Source organism: Grammomys surdaster, unplaced genomic scaffold, assembly GCF_004785775.1.
Source record: "Grammomys surdaster isolate TR1022 unplaced genomic scaffold, NIH_TR_1.0 229, whole genome shotgun sequence".
NCBI classification, from domain to species: Eukaryota; Metazoa; Chordata; class Mammalia; order Rodentia; family Muridae; genus Grammomys; species Grammomys surdaster.
Genome location: NW_021604674.1, coordinates 417296 through 426235, shown reverse-complemented (window position 1 = coordinate 426235; position 8940 = coordinate 417296). Strand labels below are relative to the sequence as shown.

At 43.3% G+C, this 8940-nt stretch overlaps 1 pseudogene; it reads left to right on the top strand.

The window, feature by feature from the left end:
* The first annotated feature begins 2178 nt into the window (after positions 1-2178).
* Positions 2179-8940, top strand: part of LOC114626171 — a 10021-nt pseudogene continuing 3259 nt past the window's right edge.

The following is an 8940-nucleotide window of genomic DNA, read 5'->3' as shown; positions in this document are numbered from 1 at the left end:
AAAGAAAGAAAGAAAGAAAGAAAGAAAGAAAGAAAGAAAGAAAGAAAGAAAGAAAGCAAGCAGACAGGCAAGCAATCTTTTCCTTAATTTTTTTTATAAGATCACCTACAAGCCACATCTTATTTTACTGACAAAGCCCTTGTTTCAAGTACTTGTTTCAAGTAGTGGCTTCTGACACTATTATAAAATGTCTGGGGTAATTAGCTTAACAAAGAAAGAAGGTTATTTTATCTGATGATCTAGAGGTTGCAGTTAGAGATCTGATGGTCCTGTCACTGTGGGCTTTGGGATATGGTAGCACACATAAGAGGAACACATGTCAGAAAGAAATCACTTCCCTCATGACTCAGGAAACAATGATAAGAAGAGGCTGATTCCCACAATCCCCTTTGAGAGCAGGGGAGGAAAAAAACCTTCCCCTGTGTCCCACTTCTTAATGTCCACAATACCTCCCCAGGAAGCATGCCCTTTACATTTGGAGGCCTTTTACACATCCAATACCCCAATTGTAGTAGTTCCTTAGAGCATGCCTTCCTCTCCACAGTGAATAATAAACCTACTTACTCAACTACAGACGTGTTCTTAATAGTCTCCAGCTGGAAGGCATCCACACTCATACAAGAACGGCTCGTCTATTGTTTCCACTGAAGAAACACTAGGGTTTTTGAAGTCCGTAAGAGTTCTTATTTTTCACATGGTCAAAATTATCTCAATTATGTGGTGAATACTGTTTAGAAAGCAGAGTGAGGAACTGATTTTATACCGGCTACATTACAACTGTCAGGTTTACACAAAGGGGATTAGGCCAACTGCAGCCTAAAGGCCTTTTTAATTGGCCACAGTTCTCCTAGGCTCATAAATGATAAATGTCTCAAAATGCTAGTCCCAGTACTCTATGACTGATGCCAGTAAATGGCAAGAACTGGGGGAAAAATGCAATTTTGTTTTGTTTTGTAAATTGTGTTGAAATTCTCTGCAGAGAGCGAGCCAGTGACTCAATGTATTTCCAAACAGAGTGTCATCTAGTCTTGTTCTGTTCCATAGATCTCAAAGCAGCTCTCTGACTGCAGTTACTCTCTGCTAAAGGGTAGACTCACTAGTCATGACTAAAAATGGCAGTACCATTGATGTTCACTAGGAAATGAATCCATATAAATCCTGAAAGCAAATGTGTTCTTTGTCCACATATTCTTCCTGAATACACACACACACACACACACAAATAGAGTTCTAGCTTGTGTTAGTTAATTACTTGTCTTCTAACTTTGACAAAGTACGTGAGAGAAGCAACATAAGAAGGAGTTGTTTATTCTGACTCACAGTTTGATGGTTGAGTAGCAGGGATATCATGATATCAGGGGCTGGAAGAAGCACGGGAATGGAGACATATCAAGATTAAAATGAAAAATTGTTGTCAGAGAAATCACAGCAATACATGTCATAGCATGCAAGAAAGGCTCATGAGATCTGTGAGAGAAGGCAAGTGTGATATAAGTGACCTGTAAGACATACAAACTCACATACTTTGTGATTTTGCATTGTGGACCTGCCCAGGCTTACTAGCCAACTTCCATTCTTAGGGGAGAGCCTTTCTCTCCCTCAATAAACTGTATTTGTATCACTATCCATATTCCTTGGTCCAGTTCTTTGTTCCAGGACACAAGAAACTGGGAATCTCAGCCAATGCCCAACAGACTCTGATCCATAGCTCTTACAGGAGCTTGAGGCAGAGGGTCACATGTTAAAGCTCAGCTCATTGTCTCCTGCTTCTTCCATCTAGGATCTACCGTCTATGAAATGGTGCTGTGGGAAATCTCTGCAGTCACCAGGGCCAGCAAAGGTATCTAAGGGAGATAAGAAGGTAGATCAGTTCAACTCTACTCTGTAGCCAAGAGTCTGACCTTGAGTAGTTTGTATATTCTAGGCATATTTACGGACAGCACAATTTGGGAAAATAAAAAAGTTTCCTGATAATAACTAACTCAATTCCATGTGCACAATAAAGCTTAAGACATGACTACACTGAAACTCTGTACAGGTCACATCTTCCATGAATGTTCTGTAGATTAACTGAGAAAACAGATTCAAAACAAGGCTCTAGCTTGGGGAGATTAAGCCCGGGTAGCAAGGCCTCGGTGTTGGTTTCTTCCTGTCCCCTAAAGCACCCATGCCTGAATCATGGACTTTCAGCACCGACCTGGAGGCAAAACTGGGAGTGGGGGCGTGGCCTCCTCTTCTGAGAGCAACCGGGACGGAGAGAGAGCCTACTGGAAACCATCGACATCAACAAGGACCCATATTTTATGAAGAACTACCTGGGATCCTATGAGTGCAAGTTCTGCCTGACTCTGCATAACAATGAGGGGAGCTACCTGGCCCATACCCAAGGGAAGAAACATCAGACTAACCTGGCCCTGTGAGCTGCCAAGGAAGCCAAAGAAGCCCCCGCCCAGCCTGCACCGGAGAAGGTCAAGGTAGAGGTGAAGAAGTTTGTGAAGATTGGCCGCCCAGGCTACAAGGTGACCAAGCAGAGGGACACAGAGATGGGCCAGCAGAGCCTGCTGTTCCAGATTGACTACCCTGAGATCGCAGAGGGCATCATGCCTTGGCACTGCTTCATGCCTACGAGCAGAGGATCGAGCCCACTGACCGCCGCTGGCAGTACCTGCTCATGGCTGCTGAGCCCTATGAGACCATCGCCTTTAAGGTGCCAAGCCGGGAGATTGACAAGGCTGAGGGCAAGTTTTGGACCCACTGGAACCGAGAAACCAAGCAGTTTTTTCCTACAGTTCCACTTTAAGATGGAGAAGCCTCCGGCCCCTTCCAGCCTCCCAGCAAGACCCCCAGGCATCAAGCGGCCCCCACCTCCACTCATGAATGGACTGCCCCCTCGCCCCCCACTCCCTGCCGCCCTGCTGCCACCTCCACCTGGTGGCCTGCCTCTCCCTCCTATGCCCCCCACTGGGCCTGCTCCCTCTGGTCCCCCCTGGACCTCCCCAGATGCCCCCACCAGCTCCTGGGGTACACCCCCCAGAACCAGTGGTCCATCCACCAACATCTGGGGTCCATCCCCCAGCCCCTGGGGTCCATCCTCAGGCACCAGGGGTGCACCCCCAGCCTCCTCCTGGAGTCCACCCTACTGCCCCGGGGGTCCACCCTCAGCCTCCAGGAGTTCACCCCTCAAATCTTGGAGTGCACCCTGCTCCTATGCCCCCCCATGTTAAGGCCCCCACTCCCCTCAGATGGCCCTGGGAACATGCCTCCCCCTCCCCCAGGCAACTGACAAGTTCCCCCACCAGCCTCCGTGGTCTGTGTGGTCTTTTACCATGGCCAGTCCTTGAAAGGTTTTCTATTTTGTCTTGTCCTGAGCCTATTAAACAACCTCCTCCTCCCCCCCCTGTAAAAAAAAAAAAAAAAGACAAGGCTCTAGGGAAGGATAGGATTATAAATAGACTGAGACAGACAAGCTCAGAAAAAGATCTGGAGGAAGATCCAGTAAGACCTTGGCTATACAGCACAATGGTCACTATTAACTACATCAGTTCCCAGCCTTCTGGGTGGAAAGCAAGTGGTTGTTCATCTCTCCCTTTGAAGAGGCAGCTCTGTGGCTTTCACATTCCTGATTCCCCTAGTGATCACCTGTGAGCACAAGGACCTCCATGCCTCCTTCAGAGATGCACACATTTAGAGTGGGTCTTTAGATTTCTATTAACAAACTAGAAGCTCTCTCTCAGATATGTCCAGAGGTTTGTTTCCATAGTGATTGATTTTGTTGTTGTTGGTTTGTTTTGTTTTGGGTTTGTTTTGGGTTGGGTTTTGATTTTTGTTTTTTTTTAAAACTGGGTCTCTGTATATAGCCCTGAAATTCACCACATAGACCAGGCTGGCCCTGAACTCACAAAGATCTTCCTGCCTAAACTTCTCGACTGCTGGGATTAAAAGCATATGCTACTGTTCTTGGCTTTCATGGTGATTCTAAAGCTCGTCACATTAACAATCAGTATTAGCCATCGTATGAATGAAGTTGAAAGTACATCTCCCAAAACATGTCACTTTAACATACGTATTCATTTGAGCTTAAGATAACTCAAAAGATGTAGGTATGGGGAACAATCCCCTCCCTTCCCTCTCTGTTGAGGATCATCGGAGATAAGAGTAAAAACCTTACTAACGGTCAAGTATCATTTATTGGCTTCTTCCAACAAATGCTACCCCTAGAATTTCAATGTGCTTTCCTTTGGCTTCTCATTTCCCTACAATAGTGTCCCTTGTTAAAATGCTATATAAGCCCCAAGTTCTATATCCCCAACCCCAAGGAGTTACTCGGCACTGAATACACTCAGATATACTTATACTTCACATATTAGTAATTTTTCTTTCATGCTTGTTAATCATCTTCTGCTTGTGTAATTCACTGGTCCTTGGATATCAAGTATAACACTGTGAGACAGGAAGCTTTCACTTCCTTCTGTGAATAAGCATACATATAATAATCCACTCAGTTCATTCATAGAAATTCTAGGTTCTTCCCTCCATGATCTAATAAATGTATTAGCTCACATTCAATAATCAAGCAGCACTAAATATCTGGTATGTGTAGCCCCTATCTTATCATCAAGGGATCCAAGGAGGGTGTACATGCAGAAACCAAAACTAAGCAAGATTTCCATTATATACTAAACTGGCTCCCCCATCCCCCGGTCCATACAGTGAATGAGGCCTGGGGGGATGGATGAATGGTAAAAAGAATGATGCTTTTGCAAAAGACTGGAAATTGATCCCAGTATTCACATTAGGCAGCTTACAATTTCCAGAGCATCTGACACCCACCCAATTCTGGATTTTGCAGGCACTTGCACACACAGACACACAGACACAAATGTGTACAGACATTCACAAAATCTTTTAAAGAAATTTTGTTTGGTAGCATTAATACATCCATTAACGTTAGCAATTGTTCTGATCAGTATAGTATCCCAAACGAGTTTAAAAACCAAAGCTTGTTGAACTGGTGAAATGTCTTGATTCAATACTATACATTTTCTCATTTTTATTTTTATTTTTTCTATCATCAAACTTTGCTGAATTGATGTGAAGACTTAAAGAAATAACCTCCTGCAACTTTACCTCTCCATTCAAAAATATCTCAGCCTGCCTTTCCTTCAACTCCTTGGAAAGACAAATCACATCAGCTAAAACCATAAATTATGTGGTGCTGTAGCTGTTATGGTTTCACTGAGAGCAATCTGTCGAACAGCCAAATGCCCTTCAAAACTGGGTTTCTGAAAACTCAGACTTCTCAAAATTACCCTCACAGTGATTTTCAGGCAATGAGTTGCTGAGTTTCCTACCAGGTATTTCAGAAAATCTGAACCCATCTGAGTCCATCACTGATCAACCACAGATAATATACTACAAGCTGCTATTACTTACTTATTGGGTACTTGTGCTCCCCCAGATGCTGTGGCAAGGGTTTTTTATGTGTAGGATCTCACTTTATCTTTTCAATACACTTCATCACAAGAAATGTTTCGTGATTTCCTGAGAACCCAGTGGCCAGTCAGCCAGAGAAGTAAATCAGTGCTCTGCTCAGCCTTCAGTAGAGAAACTTCTTCTTTCGACACATAGGAACAAAGGCAGAAACCCACAGGCAGACCATATGCAGGGAGTGAGAGACCTCAGAACACTCAGCCCTTAACAGGATGTCTCCAACAAATCTCTTCCCTAGAACTCAGGGAACCTTACAGAAGAGGAAGTGGAAAGAGTGCTAGAGCCAGAGGGGGATGGAGGACACCAGGGAAACAAGGTCTTCTAATCCCAACAGAATCACAGAATCGACACAGAGACTGAGGCAGCATGCACAGCACCTACATGGGTCTGCATTTGATGGGATCCTAGAGCTGAAAGGAGAAACGGACACAGGCCCCATCCCTAACCCAGAAGCTATCTCCAGTTGATAACTACTTGCAAATAACAACTTAGTTTTCTCCAGGGAGTCTCAGTGTGGAAACAAACTACTCTCAAGGGTAGGCTGCATGCTCAGCAGGGAATGCCACCAGAAAAGGAACTCAATGGCATCTTTGAAGGTTCCTTGCCTCCTTCCCCTTGACATAGGGTTTGAGTATACACTGTGGCTTCTGATCTTGTGGGTTGTTAATGGGGTTCCTGAGGGGATCTCTCTTTTTTGTGCCTTAAGCTATTTTCCTTCTGTTAGTTTTGTCCTATTCCGATTTATTTGGTTTTGCTTTATCTTATTTTATTTATTTTATTTTATCAGCGTTCCTTAGATGAGTATTTGTTTTCTAATGAGAGACAAAACAGGGATAGATCTAGAGGGGAGGGGAGTTGGGAAAAATGAGAAGGAATAAATGAGCGGAAACCACAATCAGAATATACTCTATAGAGAAAAAAGTCCATTTTTATGATTATTTTATTCGTGATTACATTTCAAATGATATTCTCCTTCTTGGTTTCCCCTCTACAAACTCCTCCATCCCATCCCCCTCTCCCCTTTGCCTCTATGAGGGTGCTCCTTCATCCACTCACCCACTCCCCCCTCACTGCTCTAGCATCCCCCTTTGCTGGGACATCAAGCTTCCACAGCACCAAGGGCCTCCCTCCCACTGATGTCAGATTAAGTCCATCCTCTACTATATATGTATCTGGAGCCATGGCTCCCTCCATGTATACTCTTTGGTTGGTGGTTTAGTCTCTGAGAGCTCTGAGTGGTTGGCTAGTTAATATTCTTCTTTCTATGGAGTTGCAATCCCCTTTAGTTCCTTCAATCCTTCCCCTAGCTCTTCCATTTGGGACCCTGGGGCTCAGTCCAATGGTTGGCTATGAGTATCTGCATCTGTATTGGTCAGGTACTGGTATAACCTCTCAGGGAACAGCCATGCCAGGCTCCTGTAAGCAAGCACTTCTTTTCTATTGGAAAGAGGGGGGGTGGGAGGGAGGAAGAAAGAGAGAGAGAAAGAAAGAAAGAAAGAAAGAAAGAAAGAAAGAAGGAAGGAAGGAAGGAAGGAAAGAAAGAAAGAGAAAGAAAGAAAAGAAAAGAAAAGAAAAGAAAAGAAAAGAAAAGAAAAGAAAAGAAAGAAGTTTGGTTGTAAATGGGAAAGGTTCAGTCCCTCCAAATTCTTTTATATAAAAGGTAAATAATGGACTTACGTAATATACTCAGAAGTCTTGGGGTAAGGTTAGTTGAGGATATGGCTATTTCTACGATATATACAGAGTTATCCAGACTTTATCTGTCTATGTTGCTCATTTCTGAGGCTAATCCCCATGTTATTGTGAGATAAATGCTCTTATATCCTAGTAACATCCTATCCAATAAAAACCTGCTATGGACTGAACTGTGTCTCCCCAAGTTTACATTAAGTCCCGACCCATACAGAGGAACAGAAGTGAGAGTCAGAGCCTACTCTGGTGACCTATGTCAGATGGAGGTGACAGAGGGCCTTGTTCCTCTTTTTATTTTGTAAGGACGTGGTGAGAAGGCAGCTATCTTCAAATTAGAACAAGGGTCCTCACCATAAACTAAGATGGCTCCTTCATCTTGGACTTCTCAGTCTCTGGAGCTCTAAGAAGTCATTCCATTGTGTGAACAACCCAGTCTGTTGTATTTTGCCATGCCAAAAAAAACACAGGCTCAACTGACCTACTACATCCGTAGTACGTGTCTCCAACAATCTTAAAAGAAAGGTCCTAGCATTGACTGTGATCGTGTTCAGGCCACATGCCCGCCATTGACAAGGGTTAACAAGCCCAAGTTACCTGCTGATCCCTTATCTGAAACATGAAGTCAACCTTACTTTCGTTGGTGGAACCAAGTTAAAGAGAGACACTACTAACTGCAATAACACAAAGAAATGTAACTAAAAGGAAGGAAAAACTACAAAGTAAATAGAACAGCATCTTGTAACCTCAGATACTCTGAGGATGGAAATGGAAACTGAGATTGGGGTAGGTTAAGCAGTGCTGAAAAGCTCCTTCCTGATAGACCCACTTCCCATGTCTGAGCTCAGAGCTACTACATGGTTCAACGCCCTGGACGTTGACTGTAGTGCTATTTGAAGCCTTTTCATAGCAACAAGCTCACTTCCCTTCATCATTATGACATTTGCAATTTCTCTAGAAATCAAAATTTAGATTTCTTCGAATGCTAAATAAATGATATTTCAATAACTGTTATCAAAAGATTAAAAAATAAAACACTCCAGCAAAACAACAACAACAACAACAACAATAATAATAATAATAATAATAACAACAACAACTTTTCTGGATGTGTCTGCACTTTATTCATCCCAATAGCATCTCAGCAATTCGCATGAGGTCTAATTTGCCCCTTAATACTGTACAGTCTTATTAAGAACTTCCCCAGACATGTCAGGGGCTCTCTCATCCATGAATATATCAAAACATTTCCAAACCATACTAACCCTTGGCTTATTATTCACTAGAAGTAGTATTTCTTATTTTTCCTAATCATTTCTTAATTATTCAACAGTCCATCAATTCAAATTAGTGCTATCCATGTGCTTCTGGGTATGAACCCATCTACAGATGCATGATTGACTAACCAAATGTCGCCTCCTTAAATAAAACTGAGTTTTCCTCACCTAGAAGTCACTAACTAACCTTAGCCCCTGAGTTATGACTGAGGGCTCATAAGGCCATTCCCCCTCCATGTTGAAATGTTGATTGACTTGATCCAGTGTGGGTCTGATGTAGTTTATGAATTCAGCTGCTGTGAGATCATGGGTTCAGCAATCCTGTTATGTCCAGAATATACTATTTGGCTTTGGTCCTTATCCTAAATATTCTTCATTGAAGCTGCCCAGAAACCTGTTCCCTGTCTTGGTCTCTCTGTCTATCTCTGTCTCTGTCTCTGTCTCTGTCTCTCTCCCTCTCCCTCTCCCTCTCCCTCTCCCTCTC